The sequence below is a fragment of the Thamnophis elegans genome, chromosome Z, assembly GCF_009769535.1.
Source record: "Thamnophis elegans isolate rThaEle1 chromosome Z, rThaEle1.pri, whole genome shotgun sequence".
Taxonomy (NCBI): domain Eukaryota; kingdom Metazoa; phylum Chordata; class Lepidosauria; order Squamata; family Colubridae; genus Thamnophis; species Thamnophis elegans.
The window spans coordinates 107,218,644-107,230,966 of NC_045558.1; the positions used below are offsets into that span (position 1 = coordinate 107,218,644).

At 41.6% G+C, this 12,323-nt stretch overlaps 1 protein-coding gene across 1 annotated transcript in view; it reads right to left on the reverse strand.

Annotated features, from left to right (window-relative positions):
- Positions 1-12,323, reverse strand: part of SHANK1 (SH3 and multiple ankyrin repeat domains 1) — a 74,978-nt gene that overhangs the window by 22,983 nt on the left and 39,672 nt on the right.

The window sequence follows — 12,323 nt, forward strand, 5'->3', positions numbered from 1 at the left end:
AATGTGCATCGCTCCATGTGAAAGCATGAAGTACAGCAAAAAAAGCTTGAAGTCAGAGATGAGCTCCACAGCATAGAACAAAAGCATGGTACTTAGTTGTCTCATTGTGTGGTATTCTCTCAAACAAGAGAAAAGAGTTCTCGGCACAGAACAGAGTGACAGGAATGTGCCCCAGACAAGGGGCACAAGTTGCTTAAGTGACAATTTTACAATTGGAGTGGGAATGATCAGCACCGCTAAATTTTTCAAGGCAGCATATTTCTTTCTAAGTCCATAAAGTTTCCCTTCGCTAGTGTGACCTCCAGCTAACAGTCATGTTATATGCTACACTATGTTTCTTATAACAACCATGTCTGATATCCCCTATGTTGTACCAGCATGTCACCCACTGAGACATACAAAATCTATAATCCATATAAACTAACTCTTCAGTATTTTTACTTCTTTCTTCTTCTTCTTCTTCTTTTGGTCTGCCTGATGTATCCAAAAGAATAACATCAAGAATTTTGCAGGCCATATTAGCTGGTAGGCTTGTGAATTACCCATGCTATATTATATCTGCTCATGTTTATTTATATTATTAATGCATTATTTTTTAAATGATTAAATTCTTTTAATCAGATATTCATCAACTGTTATTAATATAATAATCTAAATGAATTGACTATACAAGTAGTCTTTGACTTACAATAGTTCACTTAGTGACCATTCAAATTTAAACGGCACTGAAAAAAGTGACTTGTGACCATTATCACTTATGACCATTGCAGCATCCCCAAGGTCACGTGATCAAAAACCAGACACCTGGCAAATGAATCATATTATGATGGTTGCAGTATCCCACAGTCAAGTGATCCTCTTTTGCTACCTCTGACTAACAAAAGTCAACAGGGGAGCCGGATTTACTTAACAATTGTGTTTTTAAGTTAACAGTGATTCATTTAACAACTGTGGCAGAAAGGTCATAAAGGGGGGCAAAATTCACTTAACAAATGTGTCACAGAAATTTGAGCTCAATTGTGGTCACAATTTGAGGATACCGATATACATTATTTCTAAAACAACTAAATGTAATACAAACATGGAAGATAAGAAATTGTATAGAACAGGCAAGACAAAGATGCCAGAAATCTAAAAAAAAACAAATAGTGGATAAATAGATTAACTGGAAAAGTACAAGAAGGAACTTCAAGCTGCTAAGCAGTAATTAAAGAAACATGGTGATTTTTGTGAATTAAATAAATGTGATGAAAGTTAGAAAAGACTAATAGCAATTGAATTAAATCTTAGGGGAGGTAGGTTGACCAACACCAGGAGACTTAAATCACCAAACCTCTGATTTCTTTTAAAAAAAATGTATCTTATGGAAGGCTTCTTTTTCCTCTACTGATGCCTTTGTGTGTACCAATACAGAATCTTACTAATCTCTTTAATACCTATTACTTATACAGTAAGTTGTATTAAACTTAAATGTTAGTCTCAAGACTTGGGATGGTCATAAGTCATGATCCTAACTTGAAGGACTGATTAGTCCAGTCTATAAAGGGGAGTAAGGGTCAATTAAACATAATTTCTTAACATTATGCATCAGAACCCATACCCGCCAGACTGTATATTTCTTTGGTAGATCACAAGTTGCAGTCCTCTTATAGAATAGTCTCTTGAATCTGCATCAAAACATAGTATTGGGCAAACAAGCAGATTCAAAAAGCTAATATATGAGGGAATAAGAATGAAGGATGCAAGACTTCCTAATTTAGGCAGATATCACTAGGTCCTCCTTCTCAGATATATTTCACTTCCAGAGATATTTCTATAAAGGGCCTAACAACTGTCTCACATAGGCAATAACTGTTGCAAAAGAATGAGATTTCCTGGACGAGAGCATGATTAGTTTTAGTGAACGCATGCAACCCTAAACTCGTCACCAACTGGCATCCTCAGAAATATTAGATTATACTCCCACAGTTTCATGGTACTAGGTTAGGAAAACTAGCGTACACCAACATACATAACAGCATAACTCACTATGCTCAGAAGTGAACAAGCATGTGATCTGTCAAGTGCCCTAAAACCTTGCACAAATCCAACCACATCCATTATCGACTAATGCTTAACATGTCTCAAATATTTCCAGAATTTAAAAGAAACGAACAGACTCCAGTCCCTACTTCTTATGGATTCCATGAGATCTTATCTGGGAAACCCTTCGTATCTTTCTTATACAGGTGAAGATCATAATTTGCTTCTATAAAAAACAGGAGGAAAAAAGCAAGTGACTATGAAGTTCTTGGTGATATGCATGGAACATGAATACCAAGGCAAGTTGTTTCCTTTTGCACCATAACAATTTGGGTAATGGGGAATTTTAGGACTTTCCTGGTGTCTCCAAACAATAATTCACTGTACTCGCAACTGCAGGCCGGTAGCTCACAGTTCTCCGAGATCTAAAGCTCAGCACTTCTTCAAGCTCGGCAACCTCTGGAGAATCACAGTTTTGAAGGAGACGTATCATGGAACTAGAGTACTTTTTGCAAATAGATTGGTGATTTTTCATTAAAAAGTCATCTAGGCCACATGTATTTAGACACATCACCTCAGTATCCTGATGTAGCATAGCAAACTGCAACTGATAAGACTACCTTTCCATTTCTGATAGAATCATATGCAGTGAATCCTTGTTGAACAAGGCCTTAGAAACTCTCATTCTCAAGGGTCCAATCTAGGATACACCAGATGAGCTTCCTGCTGCTGCAGTCTTCAACAATGCAGTCTAATGTAAAAGGATCTGGAACCTCAACCTTCTAATTAAATGGGAAAATTGCTATCTTCCATCATTAGATGAAAAATGTGAAGAGGTTGGTTTATGTATTGAAATAACATTAATGTACTATAAATCTGAGCATGTATGGATTGTGTCATATTCAAATGTCAATGCAGGCCTGCATAAAGTTGCATATTAAGTTATGTGGGGGTTTGGGGAAAATTACATTTAAAATATACATGCAAGAATCAGCACATGACATCTGACTGAACACAACAAAGCATCAAAACATCATCCAATTGTATGTATGTGTATTACACACACTCTGACACACTCTGACACACTCTGACACACACACACACACACACACACACGAGATATGTGTATTTCCAATATTTTTCCATTATTACCAACCTCATCTTCAGCTGCCCAGACATAGATAACAACATACACATAAAACTGTATATAACACACAAAGATGATCTCTTGCAGGATGATGTTGAAACTTTATGGAAATGTGCTGCCTTTATGCACACATATGCACAATAAAAACATATTTTAGTACATGTATAGCATTGACCATATCATGCTTTACAGACTTGCTGTTCAAGCTTTTATGTCCCACTATAAAGGTTAAAACAAGCTATAATACAGACAGTATGCAGAGAGATGTAATGCATGAATATCAGATAGGTACATGCATAATTTTCATTTCTTGTCCACAATAGTCTCAGAATGTTAAATAGTTTAGACAACAGCATTAATCAACAGCGAACCTACATACAGCGAATGGCACCCATACATGCCCAGTTGCAGATACACACCCACAGATGTTCATACACATACACAAAGCCTTCACAGCATATATGGATGCACGGCCACACCACGGCAAACACCCAGAATCGATTATTAGATTGCTTTCCCCCTTCCTAAGTCTTCATGCAAAAAGCACACCTCCACGTAGACACCATTGCCAGCCCTTCCCATACATTTTTAAGCATCCTCTAGAGAGGCAAAAATTCTCAGCCACTGAAAACATCCAACAATCCCGATCCATATGCAGAACTGCATCTGTACATGCAAGCCTCCTTACTGACGCACACCCAGAACACACCGACTCCTTTCCAGAAGAGGCATATTAATACCCCCTCCCCAACCACAGAATGACGACGCGCGCTCACATACCTAACATCTCTGGCAGGCACCTTCAACCCATCACACGCCGCCAACATCTCTCCTGCACCCCCACCCCGCGGATCCCTCGCTAACCATCCATCCATCCATCCATCCACCCGGGCGGGCACGCGCAGGTTGAATGGCCGGATGCATAGAGTAGGCTGGGGGGGGGGGAGTGCTCTCGCGGAGGGCGCGAGCCGGGAGCCGAGCCGGCAGCTGCGCTGGATGGTTGACTGAATGGCTGCATGAATGGCGGGCGCGCGGGCGTGAATGGGCTGCGGAGGGCGGGCGCGAGGCGAAGGGATGAATGGGGCGCAGGCGAGGGACCCGTGAAGCGTGAATGACAATCGCCTTGGGAAGGGAAGGGAGGAAGGGGAGAGGAAGCATTCTCCTCTGCCGCCGTCGCGCGAGCCCGGGCCCCACGGCCGGATGCTTGCCGATCGGCGTGCTCCTTCGTGTCCTTCTACCGTACCTGTAGATGTACCAGACGCTCCGGCGCCGGGGCCCCAAGGCCGGCCAGCTTGACGAGAGGGCCGGCTGTTGCTGCTGGTTCCCGCCGCCGTCGTAGCGGGCCATGGCTCTGCTGCTGCCGCCGCGATCCCAGGCTCCCAGCCACTGCCGCCGCCACCGTGGGGCCCAGCCACATTCTAGGGGCGCGCGGTGGAATGGGGAGGCGGGCGGGGGGCGCAACAGCGGCAATAGCAGCAGCGGCGGGAGGGCTGCACCATACTCACATCATGGCACCGCGGGGAAGAGGACGAGGCGACGACGACGACGACGGAGAAAGTAGGGGGACAGACAGGCCAACCGGCCGGCCTTGTTCATTGGCAGCTGAAACCGAGTCCAACGCCGCCGCCGGAGCGAGCGGGAGAGCGCACGCCGACTAGCCGGCACGCTTGCTTAACCCCTTGCGCACAAGAGCACCCGGCGACGCCACGGCACTGCAGGAAGCGGGCGGGCAGGCAGGCCAGCCAGATGGTTGGGCCAACCAGCTCAACTCGGGTGTGAAAAGGGGGTGTGAGTTCCTCGGAGCACGAGCAGAGCGCTTCGTTCGGAAGAGTCGCGTGTGCACAGCCCCCCCAATTCTTGTTCCATAGTACTGTGTAACTTGCGGCCAAGAATTGATTTCCGCCATAAGTCATTCACCTTTGCGATAGGTTAGAAAAGACACACAAATGCAGTCTCCTCTCCTACATCCAGGTATACGCTAAGCTAGGTAGATGTTCCTAAAACAAATAAGTTTTGTTTCCTTTTGATGATATTTCATTACAAAGATAGAATTAGACAGACAAATGAAGTAATTCAGGTGAGACAGAATTGGCAGATGTATGTTCTGTATCTGCCTCTCTTGTGCAATAAAATTACCCGTCCTGGGTCCTAAACTGCTGACCTATACTCTACCTATTTTGTTCAATCAGTGAGGGCAAAAGCTGCAGAGGTTCAACACATCTGGTTGGGGAAAACTGGTTGCAACTACCTGCCCTGCTGTGGAAAGAAGCATCTGTTGGGCAGTTGCAAATGCTAACCTACCCTTTTCAGTCTTAATTCAGCACAAAACCAGAAATCGACCAATCATATGCCTTCCACAAAGCTGCTCCCTGCAAAGGAAGAGTGAAGAGTCTTTTACTGTATCTAAATTCTCCTTTGGGTCACCCTCAATTGGTAACAACCTTCATTTCCAGCCTGCATTAATATACTATTTCATCCAAGCACTCCCCAACCTTTCACTTGCCAAACATCTGAATTGAGTAAGGTCAAATGCAATCCCCTACTGAGGTTCTGCCTAAATTCTGTGGGAAAAGAAACCATCCTTCCAGCTCTGGGAATCTTGCATCACACCGGAAGAGAGTTTTAGTTTTAAAGGCTCTTTTTATGAACAGCCATCTGAGGAACTGTGGTTGTCTGATTTCTGTTGAGAGACCTAAATCTAGTCTAGCAGTCAAGGCTTTTTCCTGTGAAGCAACTGTGCCAATTCTGGCAGCAGATCCATCCAGATGGATAGCTAGCATCTTGTACTACTGACTGAAAGGCATTGTGGATGTATTTCATCTTTTCCTTCTTAATGGTTTTTTTTTTCCTGGTAAGAGAAAAACAAAGGAGGTTATAAATGAAAGTGCTGTCATCCAGACACCTTATAAAATTTTGTTAATGAGGCAGAGTGATAAAAGTCTAGCCTTTTTTTGGAGCTAAGGGAGTTAGTATCAAAAATCTCCACTGAATGCAATAAAGGCCAGCTTGTGAACTGTCTTATTTCACTTTACTATTTTCGGAATAAGGTCTGATAATAGCTTAGCATTATCTGGGGATCTTGAATTTGTTGCACTTCTTATATCTTGACAGATTCTGTGGTAGATGTTTTCTGCAAACATGGCACATAGGTCAGGGCTGACACTGGCCTTACTCCCGAGCAATGTGGCTTATATTATATTGCCTACATAGTGCTACAGCCTAGCTCTATGTGTTTGATTTCAGAAGTTGATAGCAGGTTTGTGGAATGAGATTTATCTCCAAGCACAAAGGCACATGAAATTATTATCCTGAGTTACGGTTCTGTGGAGATATATTTGGGAGTAAACTACCCTGAAGTCAGTGCGGTTTATGAACCACTCCCATTAGTAGGAACCTTAGTTTCCTTAATCATATATGTTTTCCTACATTACTTTTCTCAAGAAAAATCTTCAGACACAATTTCACATACCTAAAATGTGTAATTCTTAACTCCTGTAAATATATGTCTATGTACGTTATTCATACATATAAGCAGGCAGATTCCTAAAAGAAATTCTGCTCATCTGAATGGATTTTCTTCTGGAAACCTTGATGCAAGGAGATTTTTTTTTTTTTAAAAGGAATGGCATTTTTGGCAAAGTCATAGAATACTAACCTACTGTTAGGTACCGTATATATAGACTGGGATGAGGAAAACATTAATGATTGGTGAGCTGATGACTTAAAACAAACTTCCTTGTAAAGCTACAAAAGAGTAATCTAGTTCTTGATTTGCGGTTACAGGACAAAATGAGAAGATGCCTTCAAAATTTACTACTTTGGATAAACAGAATAGAAAAGATAATTCAGATACCCTAGGTCCTAAAGGTAAGAATTTGAAATCAAACCTCTCTAAAATGTTTTATACAGATGTTTTAGAAGTAGCTGCAGGTCTGATAAATTAAAACAGCTTTCCCCAAAATTGGGTTCTGAGAGCTGAAGCTAACTAAATGCATTGGCTTGGAAAAAGCTGCATTAGAGATATTTCCCAGAGGTCTTGTGCAATTTCTTTGGAATAATGTACATTTTTATAAATCTGTGAGAAAATATACATTATCATTTCTACAATACTGCAAGCATGAATGTTGCATGCTGTTATGGATGAGCAGTGAAATGTATGTAACATTCACATATAGTAATGTGTACGGAATCTTGTATGGGGACACAGGTATATAGACACAGTGAAATCACCAAAAGAGCTAGAGGATAGATTCATTAAAAATGATAATTATCACTCAGGCTACACATAAACTTCACGTTTCATACAAATGAAGATAACAAAGCTCTAATAATTAAGAAAAAACAGAACTTGAGAGAGAGGGCTTATTGTGCCTAATAATAGAGCCAGCATTGGCTTAATACTTTCTTCTCTGGACAATATTCTGCTAGGAACTAAGAACTAAACATGCACCCCATCCCAAATGTTTTTCCTCTGCAGCATTTCAGGTAAGTATTTATCCTCACAAAGCCAGAGCTTATCTCTAAACAGCAGCAAATGTGATTCACCAAAAGCTAGCTAGAAACATTTCAGTAAGAGAACAAATGAAAGCAAATGGGTATACTGGTTAAAATGCCGGAGTAGGAAGGGACAAAGTCTACTAGTCTACTCTCCACTTCAGATGCTCCTGAGGTGACTCTGGGTCAGTCATCATCTCCCAGTCTGCTTTACAGGGCTACTGTTGTGTGAAAACTGGAGGAATCTCCAGCTATACATGTCACCTTCAGATGTAGAATATATGCCAGACTAACAGTCTAATTCATGAAAGTGAATGGATACCTGCATCTGACAGGTTGAGAAATAAATGCTGTGTTTCAATCCTGTTTTGCAACTGAACTGATACATGGGACAAAACCAAAAATGCATTGTATCTGCATTCATCATACTCACATAATGCTCAGTAATATCTCTGGCATTATGAAGAATTAATGCACAGTCCTTAATCATATAAGATGCACAAGCTGTCAAAAAAATTGCACATTCTCATCTTTTCCCCTTTCTCACACACAAGCAACTTATCTCCTGATTTGCCCTTATTACATTTTATAGTTTCAACTCTTCTCATTTCTAGATTACTATATCCTCCCCTAACATGCAAGACCCCCCTCCCCCTTCCTTCCAATTTTGTTCACACTGATTACAGGATAAGATAACACTTAAGAAAAATTAAGTCGATACTGTTGAAGGGGGAAATGTCTCCCACTACTTCGCCCCTTCTCCAAAGCACTTACAGTAGTCCTCACTCACCCTCCCTCCCCCAGTCTTGCATTTTCCCCCCCCACTGGCTTTAAACCCTGCCCACTCACCCAGCCTCCTCTGGCCCCATGGTGCTGCCCAAATGGCTCAAGTGGCTGCTGGCCCCCTGGTATGTTCCATCTTCACTGTTTGGCTGAGAGCAAAGGCTGCTGCCTTGAAAAGTTCTGGGATTACTTGGCCCTGGTAGGTAACCCCCCAGGCAGCAATCATGCAAGCCCTGTGTTGAAAAGCTGGAGGGGTGTGCTTGCGTAGGATGTGCAGACCCCGAAGCATCGCAACTGAGAGCTCTGGCTGAAGTGATTCTGCTTTCAGATTGAAAGCCAGCTGAGTCTGGGACATACTTCCTGCTTGCAGAGCTCAAGGACATTTGCCAAAAGGATGGAATGCAGCACAGCCAAATTGGAGCATCAGAGACTTAGATGCTCGGAATAACTGAGTTCACTAGGGAGCAAGAGCAGAACAGAAGGACCCAGCAGGACGGGAAGGGCGGGAGTGTGGTGGTGGAGTCCAAACTGAACTGTGGAAGACTGTGAACTGAAACTGAGAGTCACAGTTGGGAATCAAGGACTGTTAAAGAGGGGAAAGAAACTGCTGGTGATGGAAAACGGCACCAGAACATGTTTCTAACAGCACGTGGCCACAAAGGAGGATACTAGTGACAATAGGGTAGGTGGGCGTTAGCACCAGAGTTTCCTAGTCAAGTACGAAATATAGGGTAGAGACAGGAACCTTTTGGGGCTGAAGGCTGCTAGGAAGAGAATTGGTGCTGGATGATGCAAAGTGGGCAGGGTTTCTTGAGACAGACAGACAGATGTGGGGAATTGGAGAAAATTTTCATTTGTGTTAATTACTATATTTACCCAAAATATTTAGTCACTCGGCTATTTCAAATCTTGTTTGGGCTAAAGTGACATATAAATTACATGGTAAATAAATTGCAGTAAATAAATAAAAGGAAGACAAGTGTTTCTTCCATTCAGTTATCACTGAAGTGGGAAGAATTGTTTTGTATTTGGAGAAATGAGGCACTCTTTACTTAAAGGGAGCAGACAAGAAAAATGCATATGAAAGCCATGGTTTTTGGGGGAGGTGGAGATAAGTCTATTATTGGTGTGAGAGACTGTTTTATGTACAATTCTAATCAGTTGTTATTAACCTAATTAATATTAATTTATCATGTCGGAGTGTGGCTTCTGACTAATGTTTATCAATACATATGCTTGCATATGTGTATATACATATAGATAAATATGTCCCATTATACACACAAACCAAAGGTGGGTTGCTAATCTTTTTACTACCAGTTTGGGGACACTCCTGTGTGCACTCGTGGCATTTCTGCACATGCGCAGAAGCGTCCGGGTGGGTAGGCGGAGCCTCCTGCCATTGCTACTACCAGTTCGGCTGATTTTGGCCGAACTAGCAGCAACCCAGCTCTGACACAAACACACACTGTTACTCAACTTGTTCCACTAATCTATAATGTTTGGGAATCACAAATCCTCATTGATTCACTGCAGAACTGTGCTGTATTATAGACAGAATTAGATCATTTGTCTTCCTCTGGTCAGCATGTAGGACACCAGAATAAGAGAAATAATGTAAAATGCCAATCTTCCCTAAGATACTAAGGTAATTTCATTTAAATAGGTAAATATCTTGATCCTAAGCTGCTAATATAGCTTGCATGACTTTCAAAATGAGTATTAAATCTTAAGTAGATGCATCAGTGTATTTGAGGACAAACTATACTTTACAAAAAGTTATAATTGTCCTTGGAGGATTGTTATTAGGAGAGAACAGTGTAATGCCCTTTTAAAAATTATTTGTTTCCTTAGCCATTACCTCAAATTCTCATTTTTCTCCCCATACATGCCTAAGATGCATCCTTGCCCATGTAAATACAAGATTCCTTGTGAAAAGCTGTATGGCCACTTAAACCGGTTAAAGTTTGTCAGATAAATACAGATTTGGCTGCAGGGGACTTGTGTAATCACAGTTCTGCATCTGACTTCAACCTTCTCTAGAGGTTCTGGTGCTGATGCTTGTTCTTTTCCTTTGTGGACTGCCATAAGGTCTATAAACTTAGATTGGAGTGTTTCTACAGGACTTTTAATTTAGGCTAGCTGAATCCTACAACAACCTTTTCAAGTAGGAGGGATGATAAAATTAGCATTGTTTGCCCTAGGACAGGTCAGGCAGCATAATTAACACCTGATCTACACTGTGGAAGCAGCTTCAAGTTTAAAGGAGCCTTTGTGTTCAGTACTGCCATTTATATGTCTTCTGATGAAGTGGCACCAAATACCTCACACCCTGCAATTTCAACCCGCACCACTCTGGGTGCTGTAAGGAGTTTAGGTTGCTGCATAGCAGACAGGGAGAAAACCAGTCGTTATTATCAAGGGTTCCTTCCAGAATTCTCACACCCTTGGAATTATCTGAGGATGCCCGTCACTGATCCTATCTTGGCTATATGTACAACAGCAACAGCAATGCTGAACATTATGGGATAAGTTGCATGAATCCAGCTTGCAGATATGCAGAATCACTTTTCTGAGTGTTGCTCAAATCTAGTACCCTTCACATGCGCTGGGTATATTTAAAAGACATAAGATGGGGGAAAGCTATTTCTTCCTTTCTTAATTAATTGATTGAACTGAGTTCTTGGTTGGTGTCAAGGACACTGGTAGAGGGCAGAGGAAAAGAGCATAGTCTTTTATGGGTCAGAGAGGATCCACCCCAAAGTGCTTTCTGCTAACATCCCACCTAGGATTTAACATAGTAACAGCATCTGATTACTGAGTCAACACCTTAAGCATCCCTGGGTGCCCTAAAACATCTGATATAGCATTGTTCCTGGGAAATTTGAGATAAAGAGTCGCCGAGTCAGCATCTTAGACCGAAGGGATTAGTCCAGAAGTATTGATGTCGGGTCTGTATTTTTGGCTCTTTGGAGTTTGAAAAGGGGAAAGAACCTAAAGCCAGAATTTTTGAGACACCTGGAAACAAAGTGACACAGTCTTTACTTAGGCAAGTGAGCAGGTAAACCTCAGGCTATTTGGGAAAGCAGCAGATTCCCGAGTGATGAAATCTATGAATATCTGGATTACAGAATTACAGAATTTTTATGGAATATATCTATGATTTTTAGATTGTTTCACAATGGAAGATGAGTTTAGTAGTCCTTGGGGTTTGGACTGGGCAGGGTTTTTTTCCCCACATATATAAAATTATTAAAAGGAGTCCTCTCCCCTCCTATTTTTTTCTTTTTGCCCTTTTACTGGTTTCTAAAATGAGGAGTCGACCTGGGAAATATTGCCTTACCATAGAGTGGCAGAGCAACTACAAAACCCAACACGTGGGCTAGCACGATGCTGAAGATGGAGTGGGAGGCTCAAACTCAAATGCTGAGCCAGTCTATTCTTCCTTAATTCCCAAGCATCTTGTGAGACTAATCAAGGTACAAAATATAAAGCACTTTCTAAATTACAAGTGCTGTGTCAACGATTCACATAACTCAATCTGGAAGTAGTGGGTGCTCTTGTAATTAGTCTAATAACAGAGATAAAAAATTGGCTGCCTCCTCCACATGTAAGCGAAAACAGAGCAGATATTATTCTGTTATTCTCTCTTCTGTGAAGCAGAGAAAGTATCCCTTTTGCATGTTCTGAGAAATACAGAGGGGAAAGAGGATCATTTTCCATTGCAGTTACCAAAACGTTTTCTGAATTATTATTGCTGTGGTCATAATTAATAGATGAGCCCCCCCCCCCAAAGAAATTGAAATGGTTAAGACAAGAACTGAATATAATTTATGATTGATTCACACGCATTACTAATTTAAATAATGCCCGTAAC